Here is a 23,157-nt window from a genome sequence, read left to right as displayed (position 1 = left end):
GTCTCTCGAAACTTCCCAGACATCTGCGACAGACAAATAGAAATAATGTACATATATACTTTAATCGAACATAGAATAACCAAGAGAAAATCAGGGCTTACTATGTTATATACCGAACGCGTATAATTAGTAGTTTAGGAGCGAGTTTATGTTATTTCAATTGCCTTACAAATAAGCGATGTGACCGTTACAGACTCCTTGATGGACATTGACTCTAAGTAATATACTAGTGAGCGTTGGCTCTGTTACATGTTCTCTATTTGTGTGCGTTTGTTTGTGACTAAAATAAAGCTGTGGACATCAGTCCTCGCGGAGATCCAACGGAACAGAAGAGTAGTATCAGCCCCAGTACAAAGCATACGCCATTCAAAGAACTGACCAAAACAATGCTTGATCTCCGTGCTGGTGGAAGTTGTAGTAGAAATAGGAAAAACACGAAGCCACTGCGGGCGCTAGTGGTATATACCTAAGGCCTAGCGATGCGCGAACGATGCTACATCGTCATAATAATCTTACATATCTTCTAGTCACGTTTTCTTGTACACTGCAGAGCTCATTTCATATGATGAACGCTATATATATATCAAATCGAACGGCAAACCGTTTAAGTTAAGGTAAAAGCTTAGCTATTGCACTACACATGCGCACATCTTCTTTTAAGTTCTAGTTATACGTAGATAGACGGCTATTAAGTCCTCAAAAGTGATGTAGCCTAAATGTATTCTTAGATTGAATAATGCTGTGGATTTGGCCACAGTCACCTAAATGTTGCTAAAGACAAACCATTTTATGTAGACACAACTGTCGTTGGTGAATCCTAGATATTGGCGTTTTCCTCGAGAATTTATTGCCGAGCACTTTTTATACCATTGCGTTCTTCACAGTCCCCTGGCCATCACCCGACACTATATGAGAACACATCTGAAGTAAAATGGCATGAGATTTTATAAAATCTAGCATTGGGATCTAGCTGGCAATTATCGCCAACGAACCGGCCCACTATCCAAAGCCTTTTCGTCCCACTAATGAAGGCCTTTCAGAATTCAATGCAACCTCAACCTCAAGGCAACCTGTGTCGTATGTACGCTTTGGCCCTAATCTAGGTCTAGTAGGAGTTCCAGTTAGCAATCGCCGGCACGTACTATACACGTCCTAGATGTAGCGCTATCAGCAGAAACTGTCGCTAAGTGGGATACTTGGCCGCCAAAGCTCACTCCCCTTGGAAGCACGCCTGCTACGAAACGAAATTCCTCTTTTCAGGGTTCTCCTTCCAGTGCTTAATTCTGATAATTGTCAGTTGAATAACGTTAAGGTTGTCTTAACAATGGCAGAGTAGGCAGATGCAGGAAGGACTATCCCCTATACTACCCGACTACGGTCCCTGACCATTGCTCCTTTCTCCTCCTTCCCTTTTTTCTTTACACACCCCCGTCAACTAGTCTTTAAGAACTTGTTATCAGTTACACAGTTATCAGCAACCCTAACTAGCTCATCTTAAATGCGCGTACCGTGGCGTATACTGTGTAAGACTTAATGATGAGGCTTGGAATGCTTGCAATTCTTGGGGCGAGATTCGTCTGCTTTGGCGGCCTATTTTGAAGATGGAAGGTAACGCGGCGCCAATAGCAGCAGAAGCAACTTTAAATGCATCGCTTTATTCAAGTGATTGAGATGAAAGAATGTTGGCTGAATCACGGAATGTAGACGACCCTGAGGGGAGTGGCAAAATAAGTCTAGTGATAGGAGGCTCAGGGCGAAACGAAGGGGTTTTTGAAACAACGAGACTGAAGAAAACAAGAGATAATTTAGTGCGGTTGAACGACCTGGGCTACGCAACCCTTTCGCAGTACGTCTTGCACCTGTGATGGCGGACACGGCGGCGGCATCATCGGTAGACACTAGCCTAAATCTGCGATGTAGGCGAAACCTCTTGAGATAAATTTTTTAGTCTCGTGCATGTTAGCAGCTAATCAACTGGCCGACGGTTGCTTCGTACATGGTAACGGTAAAAGGGGTAAAGAAAAGAGGCGGTGAGGAAGCGACGTTGGGGGAGAGCAGCACGCAGACGCTTGCAGTCGTCGAGATGAGAAGGGGCTGTATCCTGCTAGGGGAATCTTTGGGAAACGTTAGCGCTAGCCAGCAGCCCTACTGGATATGTGGGCGCAAGCGAGGCATTTTGCGAAGGAGACTATGCCACTCCATCAAGTGCATGTACAGACGCGCAAGAAAGACGGCCGGCTGGTCGCCCGAGTATATTTTGGGGATGCTGTGTACTGTAGAGCAAGGCAAGGTATAGTTTATTCAGTAGTAGGCTGTGATGGCTTGTAGTGAAAGCTGGCGTAGGAGCTCACAAAGTCGAGTTAGTCCGTGTCAAAACTCCCTACCTCTTTTGTGAATCTATCCAGGCTAGGTCTATCGTTAGGCAGCATTAAAGCGAGAACGAAGCTGCCTATTATGAATACGTAAGATCTTTACCTCAACGCAGTGGCAACGAGAACGGCGCCACGCGCCATATACTACCCTTGTGCTAATGCCCCAGAGGGGTGAGGGTGGCGTTATCAAAGTGACGGGGGTACGACGGCATCGAAGGAGCTAACGCTCGCGCGTGGTTCACTCTCTAAACTCTGCGCGTAGACCTACGTATAATATTATGCCGCCTGTTCCGAGGGGGATTTTTCTCATTTGCTGTGCCTACAGTACCCTTCTTATTACTGTTGTATTAGTTCCGCTGAAAGTAGAGCCAAAAAAAAATCTGGCTGTGATGAAAAAAATTAACCCGACACTAGTTGTCAAATTATATTTTATTTGGGAATGCTTCATTATTTTAGGGCCCAAATAAACGGTATCGGCATAGAATAGTGCAACGCAACAAATTTGCCGCAGTGAAATTGTCATCTACAAAAAAAGAAGGCTCGGTAATTTATACTAGCGGGTATTGTGGAATCTGTGGCAGCTACATAAAGTTGCATTCAAAGTATGCTTTACTGAAAAGCTGAGTCCTTCTTAATGGACTGCCTCTATCTTACACAGATAATTATATTTTTCCTTATTTTACACGAATTCTGCGTCACGTATCATTAGTCGGACTGAAGAACGAATTGCCCCTGGTCTGATTTCAACCAGAAACTTCACCGCCAACTCATCGTGTCAGCACAGTAATTTGCGTTGACTGCCCCAAAAATGTTTCGCTTTTTACCCGATAATGTCCTAGCGATAATGATGTAAGTAACCTAGAGTACAATACGGCCCTGAACTTTATATATAAAATGCATTCTCCCTATTTAAACTTATGTTACCGAGAAGAGTGCATTGAACTATCGGCTAACTTAGACGCTAGACATCGTTGTTTCGTAATATGGTGAAAGCCTCGTAGTTCAAGTTTCGTAAAGTTGATAAACTTAAATGTAAAAAATACTCATCTATGAGATATATGTGTTATTTCGTCGTTTACTCCTTCTCGTTTCGTACTCAATGACAATTTTAGCTAGTGGCTTTCTTCGCCACTTAATTTCAATTGCAAGTTACTATAGAAGCCGCCTCTGCAGGGACAACGTCATCACAGACCCCCGGGCATATTGGCTTTTAGTAATGGTGACCAATGGCTGTAACGAACAAGACACGGTCGTGTCTAACCGCACGAATGCCGGTCAACAGAGACATTTTTACATTAGCACGATAATATTGGCATCCGTTAACATTACCTATTCTTCTACAAATACGTTTTAAATTGAAGACCTTTTTTTTTTTGACTTCTTTACTTTTTCTACGCCAGCCTCTGCTCTCCTGATCGCCGACAAAAGTTCTTGATGATATTTTCACTCGGGCTGTTTGCCGTCGGCGTTGCTGTAGCTACTTCTGCTATTACTTATTAATAGCCATCGTGCTCCTCTGAAGTGCGACAACTTTGAAGTTTGTATTGTTATTTGCATTGCTAAAACGCGTAACTAATCCTATTTTTGGGGCGATTAACGACCAAGAAATTGTAATAGAGTAGCAATTTGTCTGGCAATGGGCCTTGCAGTTAGTTGAAGTCGAAGCAGGCTAACTCTGTTTAAGCTAGCTAGAAGAACGATTTCCTTCTTTGCAGTTCCTTCTGTTAAGAATTGTACACGGTGACTATGAAGGGAAGAGAGGAGAAACGAAAAGCAAATGGGAGGCGAAAGAATGAATCTGCTTTCGACACGCAACTTTGCCCAGATGATAGCTGGGCCTTGAGCTTGAAGGGCTGGGTAGAAAAGCCATATACCGTGACAATGACAGGTGTTGTTATTGTTCAGGCTGTCGGCGTCATTGGACAAAAGGAAATCTCGTTTTTCCTTAGCTTGTCATTGTCATGATTATCGAATCTCTTCATCGATGACGGCAATAACGTTAACTCTCAGGGGGACAACTATCGAAATCATATGATCACTCACCGTCGGCTTCGTGCCAATGACGCCATATAACCACTAATATATACATCCTAGCGTTAATACTGTTCGAAGTGTAGAGACCAGATGCAGTTATTGCTCTAAAAGGGATACGATCGTCATTTGAAACCGAATTCAAGCGAAAGCTCGTCGTGCTTGTAAAATTCGTACATTTCCATCAAAAAATTCTCCCCCCCCCCCTCCCCCCGAAAACGGTCTGTCAAAATGAAGGTTCTCAGCACTATGCGGAAAGAAATATTTTTACTATATAAACTTAAATTTTATGTTGTATATTGTCAACCTGTCTCTGTTCCAGTACACATTTGAGATATAAAACCACGTTAGCTCGATTTCGTTCTTATTCTATCTATTGATGATTTATTTCCGTGAATTGTAGGTTTTTGGAATCGACTAGCGTATAGCAACTGTAAGCGGCCTTGCCCTTCAATAGAATGCTGCCATCATACGGGTAGTCGTTTTGTCGAGTGCGCTTTAAAGACTGGACAAAGATTTTCTGTTTCCTTCCCGATAGCAAAATCGCTTTTGTAGACTGGCACGACTGTCCGCCAAACCTTTTTCAAGACCTAGGTTTCTACGGCGTGGCTCCAGGACGACCACGGCCGTCCTTCCTTTTAGTTGATCTGCGAAGGTAAACTGAGTCGTTTTAGGTTAAGTGCTTTTATGCTTTCTAGGGGGACCGGGCTGGGCAAAGCAAGGCTTCTACCGAACGTTCGCTTTTTTTGTGAGTGATATTCCTGGCGTCCCGTCACCTAAACCTCTTCCTGCTCCTTGAATCCTTTATGCTAGCGCAGCGTGGATCGTCTGTTAAACCGATCTTTCTTGAAACCTGCAGGACTATTTCCATTGCTGCTAGCAGTGCATAGTTGGGTTTGTCGGCCTTTGAACTCGTAAGAATTGGGCTTTTGAACGGTGCAACGCGCTCGTTCGCATCGCTGTGAGCACCGAAACCAGAAAAGTTATTGAATAGAAAACAAGATAGTTTGCTATCGCATGTGATTGTGTGTAGGGTGAACGGCCATTGTAGCTTTAAATGATGACACAAACGCCTTGTTTAGTTAATGTTCTAGATTTGAGCTAGACTTCGCTTAAAGCTTTGTCTGATGATGCTTAAATAGTGTTTAGAATGTTACCTGTCAGATTTTGATTTAGATATCACCTGATTTTTTGTCTCATAGTTGTTTCAGAGCCACATATATTATTCTAGGCCAATAACCATCCTTGCGCAATCGCTTTGATTGGGCCTTTCACCTCTAGATATTTCCGCGCCTAAGCAGGTGACCCTTATCGTTAGCGGCATTTTCGTCACAGAAGCGTTGTTGTTTTTGTAAAAGTGCTGTATGATTATGATGACGCTGATTTCTTCTTGTCAAACACCGCACAACCTGAAGATGGGTCACAACAGTGGCTTAACGACGCATAACGCATCCTCTGCTTTTCTCGTGGTCCACCGCCCTGTCTAAACTGTAGTCGACAGCTGGTATCCTACGAGTGTCCACCTGAATACGACATGAGACAAGCACCGCTTACATTGAACGCACATGTGGCACTCCGACAGCCCTGACTACAGCTCTAAATCCGAAATGCCGCGATGGTCGCCAACATGGCCCCTACAATCCGTTCTGTCCATTGTTGCTGTAATTCGTGTGTGCTTTCCTATGTTCCGTGTCATAATTTGTGTGCGTGTAGTGTGCGTCGTGTGAAAGCGAGACAACAAAAAAGAGTCACATAGATCTAGCTGGAAGGCGATATAACAGCACTAAATACATGTAGGATTCAGGCATCACGTTTTGTACAAACCAACGAATGCATGATTAGAAAGGAAAAGCCTGGTACTAGATACCGCTCACGGAGATGGAGACATTGACTGGTTATTTGTCTGAACTAACAGGCCAATGCCAATCAGTAAAAATCCTTGCTGTTTGTTTTGTCCGTTGGCTACCCCACGAGGAATTTACCCAAACTACCGAACGGTATTCCTGAACCAAAGATAGCATCATCCGTAGATGAGCATTGTCGACGCCAAACACTCAGGTACTCGCGCAGACGAGTTAGTTGTTAACGGAGAGACCTGCTGCTACTGTCGGAATTCGTTTTTCGAAAGGAACAGCCGCTAATAGCGTGCGGAATCGTATGGAGTAAGACCCCCGAAATCGCCGACGATTTTGGATGCTTTCGCGTCTGTGTTCCACAGGAGCATTTAGAAACACCCTAGCGTACCACGATTAGATAAGAGACGAAGAACGCGGCGACACCATGACTTATGTTTTGCTCTTGTTCTGCACTGGCTGTCAGTACTGCGGGCCACAATGAACCGGTTTATTACGCACATTCAGTGTTTATTGCCACGTCCCTGCGGCTGGAGTACTGGGCAGGAAGTATTCAACCGCACTCGGGTGATAGCGGTTTCGCCGCGACGAGTATTCCGATGATGAAGATTGCTGTCTTGTTCTTTTTACGACTGGAACGAACGGTGACGTGGAATTAGGCAATATTCGAGAACATCAGCAAAACTCAGCTGCAGTGGAAAAAGGCCAAAAAAAATCCTGTCCACTTTTCTGTACATGGGATACCCGTCAGAAGCGAAAGCGACCAGCCAAACAGAAATGCTCGCATTCGCCTCCACATGGAAAGCCACACCGTGACCGCTGCAAACCAACAGACCCCGTTCTGCGTCCCCTATCTGTTTTTTGTCACATAGCCATTCATTCAAATTTGAAACAAAGAAAGAGGAAAGCTGAAATCGGCGGGAAACGATAAAAACGAAAATACCACGTACGTCCAAAAAAATACGAGGCTGTCAACTGGGTAGAGTAGAGGTAAGGATTTAAGTCCACTTCAAGAGAGGCAAGCTGGAATGACGTCTGTCAGGATGCAATCGAGCTGGTGAAAGAAGGCGCGTAACAACAACGGACGAAGATCGATGATTATGGTAAACGTGCGTTGTTAAATAAAATATTATAGCACCAGCATACTGGCGAGGGTTGGTCGAAAGCCAAAAGTTTGATAGCCCAGAAAACGCGCTGAACAAAAAGGCTTGTACCATTAATACCCTGTAAGCCTAATTGGACTACAGTGGATCTGACTGGATTCGGCAATAGTCATATAACGCAGTCCGTTAGGCTACTCACGTGAAAATCTATAGATTGTCTACAACAGTTCCCTCACAAATTTGTTTGGAGTAAATAAATATAACGCGTTTTCATGTGTACGCGGGTGTGTATATGCGAGACTACATACATATAGACTAGATACACGAATACGTGCCGACATACATCAACGTTCGAGTTTTGGTTACGGCGAGGTACCCCATAAAGAACGTACCCACGGTGCTGAAACTGATTCATAGATAAATTCCCAACCGTTCCTTAATTTTATCGAAACGTATTTGAGTTTTTTGATGCATTAGATCCGATGGCCTTGCCAGGCCGAGTAGGCGTTGAGTCGGCCAGCCAGTGGCTAGTCACAAAAAGTGGAAATCGTTTTCGCTTGAGAAAACCGTTGCAGATATTACTGTTCGTTGGCGTTGGATATTACTGGCGAGTTTCCCCTCGACTCCTATTCAGATTTGGGGGTACCAAAAGCCAACAACCAACGTCATCATTATCATCAACTAGCGCCAGTAGTGAAGGACCCACCTGCTTGCTGTAATAGCCGCACACAAGTGGAGTCCAACTGGGGCGGAACGCCAATGTCCAGACAACGATGACTGATAGTTACTGCGGCCGCTATCCATTGCCAGTCTGACCTCCTCGATCCCTTACACATCATAGATTAAGTGAGTGACCATCTAAACAAACGAAAAGTGATCGTTATTCGAAACATGGCTCTGTTGCACTATTACGTATGTATTTATTTATTATTCATATAGAAAATAGTTGGACATTTTTAGACAGAGTGTTTCGACGAGTAATAGATACTGAATTATTTATTGTATTATGCTCGGAGAGCGGCTTTGCTCCAAAGCATAGGATTTTACATGTAATAAAAATTTTACAGACCTTAAAATGATGGCCTGACGGAGCAGTGGTAACTGCGTTACTTTCAATCGTACGTTCTGTTAGTTTTTGGGCGATGTCAGTTGCCGTTTAAATAATCATCCAGTCGGTGCTACAAACGAAACAAACCACCGAATTATTTACTTGCATGTCTGTTTGCGCCATATTCTCCATTAACAATTATATCAATTTATTTTCACCCGTTTGCTTTTGTATTATCAATGACGTTTGAGTTCTTTCCCCAGCTTCACGTAAGATCAGAAAATGAGCTGTTTCAGACAAGTAATTTCACTATCGGTTGAGAATGACTCTAAATAAGCCAGCACCCCAATTTTCATCGGTCGGTAAAACACTGACTCTGCCGCCGAAATTCGTTGTCGTCAGACGGCAAAAGCAACGTCAGCTATCCATAACGGATACTCCAGATGGAGCTCACGGTGCATATGGCCATAGAAATCGCTGCCTTTATAGGTACTTTTAGAGCCTTTTCACTGTCGCCGTAGCTCCACGCGTCCACAACGTGGTTGATCATAGTGTTTCCATTAGAGTACTCTTAGCTCTTACGTAATAGCAAATGTAGTAACATTCTCCATTATTAAGGAACATTCGACAAACTAGCCTGCCCCGCTTTTCGATTTTCGGTGACTTTGCTGAGCGCAGTGCTTCACGAATCATGTAAACACTGGATAGATTTGAATTTTGGCGCGGGCTAATAGATGTCTTGAAAAGTAGATAGATGCCTTGGGAGGTTAACGTTGCAGTAAATGTTAGTCGGTTTCTGCCCAAGTCGGAGTCGGCCAGCTGGAGAAATGAGCTGAGCATCGTTGCGCCGTAAAAGGGCCTGTTGCTAGACAACGAATCAAGGTACTTGGTTGCGTCAAGGACGTTACCCCTTCAGTAAAGTGGCACGTTCGGAAACGACTAACTTCGGCAGTAATTTCACCGCCAGAACAGCAATATATTAGAAAATCAACCGTTTACACAGTGTTAGGACAGCAACTAGTTCGTGAAACCAGCTACTGGCTTTTAATGATGTCATGAGGGACCGTTCTCTTCTTGACGTCGTTTTTTTTCACGCGTATTCATTTAGCCTTAGTTTGTTACCTTTTGAGTGTTGCTTTTGTGTATACTACATACATAAAAATGTACGTGTGTGTGAAGCAACCGAAGTCACTGTCTATATTGTGATTGTACTCGTGCCATTCTTACGTATGCTTTCATTTCCCGCACACGCAGACGCGTACGTGGGGATGGCACTCAATACGACTTATCCGTGCAACATGCCATGCTCGGATCACGGTGACGCTTTGTCCACGTCAAATCCGAAACTCTTTATTCTTATTTAAACCGAAACTTTATTATTTATTAATTAAGTAAAATATAAAATTTTAAAAAAAGCCAAAATCGAACAGATGAAGCCATAGCCGACGGCATTAAACACTTGGACCTTACAACGGAAACATATATCGACAGCAGTTGCTAATCGATGCCTGTAATCATGTTGTGCAGAATTTAACAGCTTAACGTCATTCTTGTACTTGGCCGACCATTTGCACTGTCAACGTTTCCTCCTGCCAGCATACGCGAGCGAGTTGGGTAACAGCCAGTGCAGTCTGGCAGAGGAGCACTTGGCCGAAGAGTGCTTCGTAACTTTCGTGCCTGTCCTCTCGAGTCCAAATTAAAGTGATGCCATATAGCTGGCTGGAATCCCAAAGCGTTTATTTTATCCGCGTAACAGCCCTTACACTTACCGACATTTGTCTCCTATTAGCAAATTGATTCTAGGGATATATGTATGCATATAAAAAAAAATTCAGCGGGTTTGTTATCGTCAGTAGCAATAAATGTTGATAATTCTGAATGACGTACGAACGAAGCCATATATACGTAATAATATGTAGCGCTGGCGAGCAAATAATCAATAAGTTTATTGCACGTACTTGTACCGATCGACGCCATCGCTCTGAAGACATTAAGAAAACGCCACTTCAGCGCTATTCGGGCAACGCACCGTACGCAATGAGTACGTTTTAGCGATTCCTTTTAAGTTTTGATCATAACGTTTCTCGTAAAAACGTTTCTGAATAATTGCCATGTTAAAGACTACCTGTACGGTACTACGCATGCCCCTGCTGGTCAAGAGTAGAAGTTACCGGCTAGAACCAAGCTTTACGTAATTTTCGCTTGGGTAAACGCGGTAAAGTGGACGTTTACATTAATTGCAGATATTATTTGTTGGTAGATGGACTGACAAAGCGTTTCGGACTCTGTCCAACCATCCACTCTCAGTGAAGTACATCGAACATTATTGTCATATCGGAACGCTCGCCTGTCTCGTCTCACTTGTACACGAAGCTGTAAATTTGCCGTTCAAGCCGCTCGCCATTCAGATGTATATCAGTCTCGGCCACAATAGTTAGCGCCGTCAACATGGTGTGTAACGGTTACACCAGGTCAACGTAAATATATATAAATATTACTCTACTCCGCATATTGCGTCAGTCCAACAAGGCACCGAGAACCGCTCTGTGCTACAGGCGCCAGCGAGATTAGATGTTACCAAATAAAGTCTCTTAATGGCACGGGCTCAGCCCTGCGGCAAGCACTCTGCTCCGGACCGCGTGCACGACAATGTGAACCCCGGCAGATCCGTTGGAGAAAAAGCGAAATTATCAGATAGCAACTACGAACAACAAAGCTACCGAAGCCATAACGTCGTTCCCAAATGCATTTGGACATGTCTGCAGGGACACACCCGGAGTACGGCCGAAGCCGCACGGAGGAAATGTCGACGTTTCACTATCGCAGTATCCGAATTTATCTTCAAGCTTCCCGAGTCTTCGTTGTCAGTAGTTTTGAAGCCGAGCAACTCTGTTGAACCAGATGAATAAACGAAAATAATGGTTTTTAGATTCCGGCAAACGGTTCGGTGCTGCAGAACCCATACTGTCATCACGTCGCTTAGTAGAAACATTATTACGCCCATACTAACGTTGTTTTGTACGAGTAGTCACCTGGTAGAACTGCTAGTCTACGACGATTAGAGGCAATGTAACCAGTGGATGTTATTACAGGTGTGTCAGGCATGCAACGATTACTCGAGCTTTCCAGTGTGGTCCGAGTAACTTGAAAAGGGGACGCTTAACGCGGACTGTAGCTAGAACGATACCTTACTACTGGACGCTTTGAGAAAAACGAGCGAGACATTAGTTAAGTAATGGAAAGTTAATTTATGAGAATAGCTAAATGAAAACGTTGCGCGGTTCTGCTGAAATAGAAAACTAGATGTAGCCATTAATTATTTCTATTGTTAAAGGACTCTGGTAGACATATCGACTCCAGATACAGTTTCGGTTCAGCGGCGTTCAGTGGCGGTAAATGGCCAGGGATCGGTCGAGTAACTAATTCTTATATCGAACGGCTTTGGGTGATAACAGCGCCCAAAATACATAAAGCAAGTAGATAATTTCGAAAAATATTATGTTGTCATTAATAGCTGCTATCGTTCGTTGCTTAAACGCTCAAAGAGGTGCCTCGAAAATTGGTTGTAACATCCACACTACGTGGTGTTTATTGAGCGTAAAAGTATGCTCTATGCCGTGGCTGCTTCGAAATAGATTTTGTTCAGTGATCATTATTATTATTATTTTTGAACGAAATTCAGGATGATAGATGACGTTCTACAGAACGCTTCGGTACTCGCTAGTGGAAAGCACGAATCGTCATCCGGCATTTGTTTCGAGCCTCAAATCGTTATGTAGTCCATCAGCCGGTTGAACGACAGATGGTCACCAACGATTTTGGTAGTTATCACGGTTACAAAAATAATAATAATAGATTACATTCAAGTCAATAAGCAAAGAGGGGTATCACATGCACATATAGAGATAAATACGTTTCTCAAAGTATAACTAACACCGCACGAAAGTCTGTTAACTATGATAGTTCGTTACGTAACGAAATTAAGGCGTACACAATAGAGGAGATCCGTATTGGCTTTTTCCCTCATTGTGATCACGCTAAGCAGATTGGCCGGTGCTGAGTGCGATATTCGCACTAGAACGAAGAGATCTCAAAGCAAGTAACTTTCACTGTAAGATTTTATTGGTTCTAATAAAATGCAAACAAAATAAGTCTCATTACAAATATACACGATCTTAAAAAAGTGCACAGTTAAATTGTAAACCCAATTAACTTGTACAGGCGTAAATACGCGTTAGTACCAATTATTGCCAACTGATTTTGGTAACTGCTTTAAGTGGGGAAACCTAGAAGAACACGATCTCGACTTGTCCCATGCCCCTCAGCTTTCAAATCATCAGCGCACGACGCGGAGAGCAAAATCGTGATTTTCAATAACGCATAATCGTGTGACTGCTCTTCAGAAATCCATACATGTAGCTGGTTACGGAAGCAATATGCTCCGTTTACCCCACTACGACGGATTTCAACGCACATATATTTTCAATTTCTTGTAACGAGGTCTCACACCTTTAGCTTTCTAAATAGACGGAAATCAGTTTAGAGACGTCGTGCAATTTCGTGAGGAACGTCCTAAGACATCATTCTGTGCAGAGACGAGATCTGATTGAGCTTGCTTTCGTCCGGACGGATATGTCAGGGTACCTAATTGTTAGTGGATTATTAGATAAATATTCGTTGTAGTCGCTAGTTATCAGCTTTTCAAACCATAGTAGCATTTCAGAACACTACAACGAGAAAAGCTTGATAGGGTGTGCTGAGAGTCCAAACAATGATCTGAAGTTTTTCGGACTAGACAGTACACCTGTCCTGCATCGTATTGTCCTTAGAGTGCAATGGCTTTAAAAGCTGGCATCTGTTCCACTAACAGGGTGTTTTGCCTTGCTAAAAGCAATAACAGCATTTGTGCTGTGAGAGGAAGCGGAGGTAGTGGGTTCTTATAGCGGAACTGTAAAGAAAAATGGCCGTTAGTAGTTTCTTAATCGACCAGAGGGTAGACCAGCGAAACTCGAAACAGACCTAGTTAGAAAAGTGACTAATCGTCTACCACCTCTTGAATTAGCAGCTTCGATCAGTCAAACTCAGGAAGGAAACAACGGGTACAGTTTTCAGAGAACGATCCGTAAATCAGATGAACCGCGGTCAATCGGAGAAGCTTCAGCGTTTGTGAGTCGTTTTTTGCAAACCGTATGACATTGCGATTTTTGACAATTTAATTTGTTCTGTTTTATTCACTATATTCAGGGAAGTCGAATCATACAATTGGGTCACATAGCCACCAACAACAGGTTCGAGTTAAATTTTTTTTTGCAAATTTCAGTAGCTACTAACAGTGATCAGGGAGTTGTCTTGTAGTGATACTGTTGGTGGTCTTTTGACACTACATTTGTCCTGATGTTTATAAGCGTCCGCATTTCTGTTTACGTCGTTGTGTCTGTAAGGATCATTGAAAAATAACTCCAAGTGAATGTTACTATGGGTGGAGAGTCCGATGATGTGGATTTGCGCTTGTTTTTCTTAATGATCGCTCTTTGCCTTGGCCTGAATCGGATGTTAGTTGTGTTCGAAGATGCTGATAACAGTCTATCGAACAAAGCAGAAAAAGCTGAACTTTTTCATGGGAAAAAAGAAAAAAAAAAACACAAGGACTGAGAGGCTCCAACTGTGGGCGCATCTGAAAAATTTCATGCGGCCTGTATTAGGCTCTTCACAAGGGAACAAGTTGCGTTAGCTGGTTTTTGGTTCTGTTATCAGAAACATGTGTGTTACGACAGGCGAAATTTAGCAGCAAATCCGTTTCACAATCGACCTTCGAAAATGGCGACTACATTGTAATCTCCGTAACCCACTATGTCAGAATATTTAGAATTTTTTCTATAGACAATCTAGATATACTTATGGCAGTACGATATAGGTGATAATCGTCTCTTACTTCTGACGTACTATACAATACAAACTGCTCACAGCCTAACTTTACCTTGCGCTCCCTAGCTCTGCCGCTATCATTATTATTTCGACTTTATATTCATTGTGTCGTCAGAGGTACCGGTATGATACAATGCGCCGACCAGCTAGCCAGTCTGCTTAGGAGTATCACTGGGCAGTCACAGAACAAACCAGTACGCCCGTACAACGTTCTTTGAAGCAGCTGGTCCTAGAGTTTTAGATATGGTACTGCCGTTAAGCAAAGTTTCGGACGATTGGCCGTTCCCCGGAACGAAGAAAAGTGTGTCTGCGCTCGGTTTCGAACACAGATCGCCATGCCTAGGCTAGCACATTACCGCCTCGCTGGCAAAGCAGCAACTTCTGATATTTTTCAACCAAAAGCTCAACGAGCTAAGCTCCCGCGCCGACGCAGATTTCTTATAAAGTTAAACAAATAGGTGCATAGATCAATGAAGTCGTGGGCACGTAATCACCGAACCATAAGCCGACATAAAAACAGAAAAACTAGAAAGAATACGAGTCAATTCAATTAAGGGAAAGTGTCCTGCCGGCCGAACTGGTCGAAGGTAATGGAAATGATATAATCAAAAACGGTGGAACGGAGCAGCGGACGGAATTACATAATCGGCGAAAGTTATTCTACATGTACTGTGCAATCGGGCCGGCAATACATGATGGCGATAAGTTGATGTTAGGCTGTAGGCGATAGAAGCTTACGTATTTTTTCAGTGTTTCTTCATGTCCGCTTTCTTTTACCCAGTCCTATATTAGCTAGATTAGATCCTATATTAGAGCTAACCGATGGTCAAAAAGTTTAGATGAATTAGTCAGGTAATCAGGCAGGCTTAATCGTAGCTCATAGAAACACAAACGCGGTTTTGGGATCTCTGCAAAATGATTATTATAATGCTTCAACTTGTAGAATATGGCTTGTAGGCCAGGGTAAGTAGCAAACTTTCGATCTGAGAAAGTGAGCGCTTGATAGTGAAACGCCGCTGTTGGTCGAAGTAACGCCCGAAAGCCGAAAGCTCTTTACATTTAGGCATAATTTCTAATATTAGTTCAAATAATATTTATTGTTCTATGCGACAACATGTTGAACGTTAAAAGGATGTACTTTATTTAGACTATAGCAAGTGACCTAAGCAGAAACTAAAAAGAGGTAATAAGCATATATATTCACTTAGAACAGTATATGTAATCGGGGCTGAAGATAGGCGAACAGCTTTGATTGACTGGTAATACCACTGCAGTTATTTCGCGATTGATCGGTATAATAGCGTATACGACATCAGCAGCAAGCGTTACTCCTTTCGATCCCTCCTACGGACCTGTTTGAAGCCGACAAGTTTTTCATAGGGCTAATAATTTTATGGACGAGCCCAAGAACGATTATTACTGTTCCTACTATTTTCCATTTGATATATCGATGAACGCTGGATCGCCACATCCATGCATCGTAGGTAATGGCAGCATCCACCAGAGGTGTTCCGGGCAACTTTTCGGGTGCTGGTTGCCATATGCACTGCTAAAAATAATATCAGTACCTCGTATTTTGTTTGTCTAATGTTAAATGATTGAAGTCGCCGTGCTTATGCATGTGCTTGTGTCGTTCGCTGTTTCACCGTATACGTGCACAGCTCTGCACGTGCAGTTTCGCCTGACGTGCAAATAGCTTCATCTATAAACGTTTTCAAAGCTGGACGTCATTGGCAGAAGTCTTTCCTTCAAATACTTCTTGAAAATCCTTCACTATTACCAGAATGAGAAAAATTTTCCGAGAATTCGTCCACATTCTATCTGGCTATTATATTCAATGATGGTTTTGTTGGCTCTTCTACTTGTTGTGATAATTGCTACTGAAAAGCTCTATCTAATAAGGTTATCAGCCGGGAGAATTGATCTAAACGGGCGATGATTCAATTTGGATAATGTTTAACTCTAGCGGTAGTATTGAATAAGAGATACAAATAATTTGATAAGCGCCAACAGGATTGCCGCTATCCTCCACTGACACAGCAGTTCCCAAGTACCGCGATCCCATGGTGCCGTACATTACGGTGATTATGGTGCGCTTGCGAAACCGCGCAATTACAGCCGACTCCATTCGATAGAAAAGTAGGTCGAAGCTATGTAACTGTTGATAGACGACTAAGGTATCAACCATTTCATTCGTAATCAGTTGTTGCAGTCGAACTGCTTTATCGTAAAATTCGTTTTATCATTGTTTTCGTTCGTTCAATTGTTCATTTTGCCATCATCGTAACAACGACCAGGTAACACAAAGTAGTAGTTTTCTTTTGTCAATCGTCGCTGAACACAGTTGTCATCAATATTATATATAAAAGCTCTCCCGGAGCACAAGTAGGTGCTCCGAGTCAAGAGGAGTTTCTTGATTTCAACTAATCTAAGTGAACCCGATTCTTGTATCATTTGGTCGAACGTCCGTCAGATTTGATGCCGCGCCGATTTTCTTTCCTCGAACTTGACAACGACGTCGCTGGCGAAGGCGTGAATGACAATCGCTATTTGATGGAAGCTCTACCTTTAGCGTCCTGTTTCGGTCGTAGTGGAGGCTAAAGTTCAAACACGTCCGCCTGTTTTCAGGGAGTATCGTGCTGTGACACGGGTGCTGACCGCGTCGTCGTCCTAGGGGCCGACGAAGTCGAAGAATGCATTGAAATGATGGTGGCCACAACGGGATTCGATTCTCAGAAGCTCAGTGTTTAAGCAACTACCTGAATTGCTCATTTTCGTACGACGACGTACGACATTAAGGCTGAAAGGGTTCGCAAAAATAGCATCGAAAGCAACGATGGTGTTTCATTGTGTGCTCAAGCTGAGAAAATAGATCTACGTACGTTCATTTCTCAAGGTGGAGAGTGGCCCGTATCTTACATATCTGATGGGAATATTTAGTTTCTTATGTGCCGATAAGCATATTCCTTGCGTCTGCGATTACTACTACGGCCGAAAAGTAAGGTAATGCTTAGGGGCGAAAGTTCTCAGAAAGAGATCATCAGGTTCGTTTACGATACGATACACACCAACGAACCAGCTCGCAAAAAACGCTTCTGTTCGTAGCGCCTATTAGCCGAGAATGCTACCGCCTACCATTCGCGTATAAAATTTAAGATCCTCGTAAGGTCGCCTTTATAAACATTCGTACGCTTCTAGCCCTTTCGTTTCGCAGCGAACACAGACAGAGATTGACAAAACAACGCCACTGGCACCAGCCGGCACACGCTCGGTCCCGACTAAATGTTCTCAGCGGCCTTGTTTTCCTCATAAATATATGGCCTAAAACTCATCCTCGGCTAAAGGCAGACATTAAGGAGTACCATTCTGCTTAAACCGTCATAACCATGTTTTGCTCGATTGTAATATTTAACACTAAAAGAAAAGCTAAAAACTGTCTTACACCGATCCACTTGCTGTCCGTATTAAGCGATTTCGGACAAAAGCAATACCTTATAGCTTCATTTTAGACAGTTATTTAAGATAGTTTATGGCACTGGCTAGAAAGTAAACGAAATATAAATCGACTGAAAAAACAGATATGTTCGGAGTAGTGAGTAGAAAAACTAGTGATTTCCGCTTGATCTTGTTGCCTCGCAGTAACTACTAGGATCATCGATTGTCGTACCGCCTATCTAAGCCATAGGTATTCAACACCTATTGAGTTACGTTCAATGAACGTCTTCTGCACGACGGACCGACACGCGTTCGTGTATGCGCTGCGGACGCTAACAATGACTGATAGGCAGCCACGATGTGTGTATATATATATATGTAAATACATAGGAACAGCGAGCATGTCTGTGATACGTCCAGCTAATTACAGCAGTTTATGACGTCAATGCGTGGAGGACCGTCAAAGGCTGATATTTATCATAATAAAATTCTGTCGTTTAGTACCACTGTCGGTACTTGCGGCATCGATCCATTGATTGATTGTCATTTGATCGACCTGACCTATTCGAATTTTTGAACGGTCGTACTAGCTGTTTGTCGTACGAGTTGTATCGAGAAGTTTTCCAAAGTACCTTGGTACTAGATTTAAAGAACGACAAAGAATGTATGATGTTTTACATAATGCGTATGTCCATTGGTGTTGAAACTTATTGGGAACAACCTTGTCCTGATGGATGGTGAAACACAGGCCACAAAGCTAGTTGTTGTCGAACAAGATAGCATTAGCTTAGCAGAGACTGTCTTTATTCAACACTCGCTGACTTTGTTCACAGACGGTAACAAGCTTTGGGAACGGCATATCCAAAAATACACTCCATAGGGAAATGCTCGCATTAATTTATAATACCAACTGCAACAACCAAAGGTATCCGGGGGAAAATTACTCAGCCATTTTATCGGCCGCACCAACAAGCCAAAGGGTGCCCATGACAAGAACCGATGAGAATTAAATCGGCCTGTAAAAGCAACACTTGACAACAGCGGGGGTGTTACCTATATGCGCCAAGTTATGGCAGCAATCGTTCACGAAAAACACGGCAATCTCCCCTCTTCCAGCTGCCCCTTGACAGATAACACAGACTAAGGTGGTAGAAGCCAGTGGTATGGTGGTTTCGCTTTGTTAAACCGTCGCGCTAGTGCTGTTGCCGATATCAAATGGTAAATAATTGGTTAAAGTAGAAATGGGCGTAGGGAGAACGTTTTTCAAATTGACTAGAACCTGGGAATGGAGTGAAAACGATATGAACGTGTGGTTATAGTGATAGAACATCAGTTTGGAGATGCGGAACGAATTTAATGAAATACGAAATAGGCATATGTACTCTGCGCACCGGCGAATTTCATTAATATACGTATAATATAGCAATGCCGCTTGTGTTACGCTTTGCCAAAAGTAGCCCCGGGGGGGGGGGGTTGTAGCTGGGGTCACGATGATATAAACGAACGTTGTTAACATAACCGAAAATGTCGCAATTTAACCGACGTGTCCAGAATATCCGGATAGGGAAGGAGAGTACGTTCGTTAGACAAAAATAAACACAGAGTCTCGAAAAGCCTGCCGACAATTGCCGATATCTTCTGATATTCACTAAAATAGAGCAAAGCGAGCCTGCTAATGCAATTTTAGATGCACAGTATACTGATGGTAACAAATAAACGAATGAAAAACTATTCGATAGTTTACTCCTGTAGCAATATACGCCCTTTACACGATGCATTTTTCCGTTTCCTTAACTATTAACAGGCTATCTTATTTGCAACGATCTTACACATGTGTACCGTGAAACTAAACAGTCGCCTACGTGCTTCTGGAACAGTTTCTGAGACCTAATGAAACGTCTCTTGAACCAGGTACTGAAAAACAGAAAGGGTCACTTGTCGAAAATTAATAACAATGTTTTTTTTTTTTAATTTTAGCATATGATTGACGGTAAATTGCAGTGTAGTAGGATTCGCTGTGTGTTTTTCGCTAGAAACATCTTAAAATGGAGACATCGGTCAACTACGAAACAATTCAACAAGTAAGACAACACTAGGCAGATTTTGTAGTGTGCAATTTAAATGAAATGGTATCTTTATTGGTTTTATATACAGGCTTTTAGAGATGTTATTATATTAGCCCAGTGATCTGACGTTGTCTGAGGCGGCACATCGAAGCCTCCGAATCTCTGACGGTGAAAGCTAACATCGTTATTTTCAATCGCGTCAGTCCCTACAAAGCTTCAATCAAGTAAATTAGAGCAAGTGCACACAAATGCACCGCTGTCTTATGATTTTTTTATCTGAAGCACTCCAGTCTCTTCCTGTCTCTGTTAGGACGTGACCGTGGCAGCAAGTGTTTTACATTGCGGAAAATCCATCACTATCTATTTTTCTTTTTCTCATACGTTACAACGGCAATTGTTTTCAATTCTAATTAGAGTTAATTTCTTGTTTCGGAATACACGGATTAAGGAAAAGTTCAACACGTCTAAGGCAAATAGATGAGGCTGGATAAGAATGGAGGAAAACATTGAACGTTTGTTAGATATTCGAATGTGGATGACTCGCGCCAAAGGTACGCTTAATTACTTCTTTGATTTTGAAAAAACCTCAGATAAATTCTATAGTATTTGTAGTGGCTAGAGAAGACATACACGTATCGTAAATACATGCTAACAGCTACCTAATAACTAATACATGCTCTAATGGCCAAGCGTTTCAAATTCATTCGTGGAACTATAGTCTTCTGTTATATCTTACTGTTAAACGCCTTATAGAATAAGAGCAATGCAGGGCAGTGTAAAAATTCCCATCAATTACTGTTCTCGGTACGGAACGATCCTTAAGCGCAAAATGATAAAAAAACAAATACGCTTCTTTTTATTAATACTACTCAGACAACATCTTGAATATCTGGTTTTCGAAAACAAAGTGCGGATCGTATCGCTCACAGATACGATCTCTGACCTATCGTATCGTACAGCCATTGAGCAATTTTTTACTTCATTAGATCCCATTTAGCTGCTTGTTAAATAGCGTCCGATCCTACCTATGGGACTTGAGACCCACATACTGTTTGATAGGGCGTGTCGCATCGAATCACAACAAAGCCTACGAAGAACATGTACGCATAACGGCTATAGCACGCTCGCGCGGCCACCCTTATAAGCGTTTTTTGCCTCGCTGCTTGACCACATCGATGATGTCTGAGAGGAGTGGTATTTTTACCCGGCCACAAACGCAACGACTTCAACCTGATAACCCATCAGAAAACCTTGAATTAGACTAAATCAAAGAGAGTAGGGGGCAAAGGGATGAGGTTTTGGAGAGTTTGTTTAGACAGCGACAACTTGCATGTCGATTAGAGACATCGCCAGGCGGATCAATAAAAAAAAAAACGGATTTTGGTTGTGACTCTGAAACTCAAAAACCTTGCCCATTTTGATATTTTTTTAGTGGTTCCCCTTTATTGCCTCCGTGCTGCTGTTGACTGAAGTCGGCTGAGTCTGACTAAAGTGGCCTGCTTGTCGTTGATTATTACCAACACCGCATGCGTTAGCTATAATTGTCAACACGATTGTGGGTTGATGAAGATAGAAGTAACGATCATTCACTGGAGACATCTGGGCAAAGAAATGCTTCCTACGATAGGTCTAAACACCACCGGTGTCATTTCTGTCCAGCAACTGCTACCGCAAAATTTAATCAAACTAGGGTTTCACCAGAGTCACTTCGAAAACACATAAACAACATGTGTGCACGTGTATAAACAGGAACTAAAGGCAATGAGCTCGGTCATACACAGTGAAACGTTGACAGTGGCCGAAGGGGTTTAGAGTCGCAGAAACTGAAATAGGCATCTGAATTGATGATGATACCGATCGTTGGAAAGACTAAAAATATAGCCATGCTTTAGAATTCGCTTGAAATATATCGCACATGGGTGGGCGCAGAGCATATGTTTGCCCTCTATATACCTAAGATCATTCCGAATCACCTAGGCTAATATGCAATCGAGGAATAAAGAAAGACCAACAGACAGACACAAACGATAAGAATAATAAGACGTGCAGATTAGCTGTACGTGTCTAAAAATAGGTTTTTGAACATATTAAGAAGTTTCGTTACTTTAAAAATACTTACTTAAAAAAATTTACTTACTACAGAGGGGCGTATTTTTAGTAAATAATTGAAGATTTATGATGAAGACCATTTTTAAGCTTATCCTACATACGAATGAACGATCATCATCGATTCTGTTTTTTTGTTTATTTTGTTCTGTAGTTTTACGAATGTGTTGTTGGAGTACATCATGTTTATCTATGTAAATACATGTACAATGGTTTTATTCGTAAGTGGACGCGCACCACGGCACCTCGTTTCTGTAAAACCAATTATTTCAAATCACCATCTTTTGGCTACGGTGACCACGATTTTTCGTTTACGTTTGGCTGCACGCCGCCCACCGCATCGTATATATATACTCACATTTTAATTATGCTAATTAATGAAATCTTCTATATGCGCACAAACTATATACATAGAGCTTATATGGTAGAGAGATTTGTTAGTCAGAGCCTCGTGCAGGCTTTACCCCTATGTTTTTTCGCCTGCGTACTCGATAAAGGCAGACCAACCGTACAATGATAGCATCGAATCGCGCGGAAGTTCTATCGTATGTCCACCTTGGGGATACATTGTCGGGATACGGGGATATAATTACAGAACGGCATTTAATAATGATAATTACATCTGTAAAAGCTATTTATAGATAATAGTTCAGTACAAAGATGACGTTCCCATTAATCAACCGATACATAAAGATATTAGATGTAGACCACGTTGATTGTATACGTCAATTTAGGTTAACTGGCAGCGTTCGTCTGAAAGGTCTATGCTTCAAGAAGACATGTTGCTAGGTTGTTAAAAAAATTCGTGCACACAATAGTTATCCTTCTTTACGTAAACGCATTTTTCGTGAGTACTCTACGATAACTCAAAAACTAGAGGAAATTAACTAAAATCTGGTAGAAAAGAAACATAGCCAAATATTTTGATAGCCTTAATCGTCTTGTGTGTACGAGGCAAGACAGATGCTCGAATCATTTGCATCTATTTAGGCAAAAGCATAAAACGTCGACTAAACGTAATATAACATGGCCTTGGCTGTTATCTTAAAAAAAACCGTTTTGGGTGAGACATAGTGACAGAACAACATCGTAATATATATATATATATCTGACAAAGCTATGCTCATAGTCAATGCGTAAAAGCGTAGGTACCCGTAGCAAAAATATTAGGACAACTGCTTGCAAATCAAATCAGAAACTCCTTCAGAGATTAGAGAT

The 23,157-nt window shown here is 42.3% G+C and overlaps 1 long non-coding RNA gene across 15 annotated transcripts in view; it reads left to right on the top strand.

The window, feature by feature from the left end:
• LOC111249634 (uncharacterized) overlaps positions 1 to 23,157 on the top strand; it is a 78,381-nt gene that overhangs the window by 12,482 nt on the left and 42,742 nt on the right. For 4 of the 15 annotated variants that reach the window (XR_015325962.1, XR_015325970.1, XR_015325972.1 and 1 more), the window contains exons 3-4: positions 19,745 to 19,848; positions 20,282 to 20,384. The exons of the other annotated variants lie outside the window; for them this stretch is intronic. This is a non-coding gene — a long non-coding RNA (uncharacterized LOC111249634). The remainder of the gene's footprint in view (positions 1 to 19,744; positions 19,849 to 20,281; positions 20,385 to 23,157) is intronic. 15 annotated transcript variants of the gene reach the window in all.

This window comes from Varroa destructor, unplaced genomic scaffold (genome assembly GCF_002443255.2).
Source record: "Varroa destructor unplaced genomic scaffold, Vdes_3.0 BEIS01000004.1, whole genome shotgun sequence".
NCBI lineage: Eukaryota > Metazoa > Arthropoda > Arachnida > Mesostigmata > Varroidae > Varroa > Varroa destructor.
Note: the sequence above shows the minus strand (reverse complement) of the source record. Positions and strands in the feature narration are given on the sequence as shown.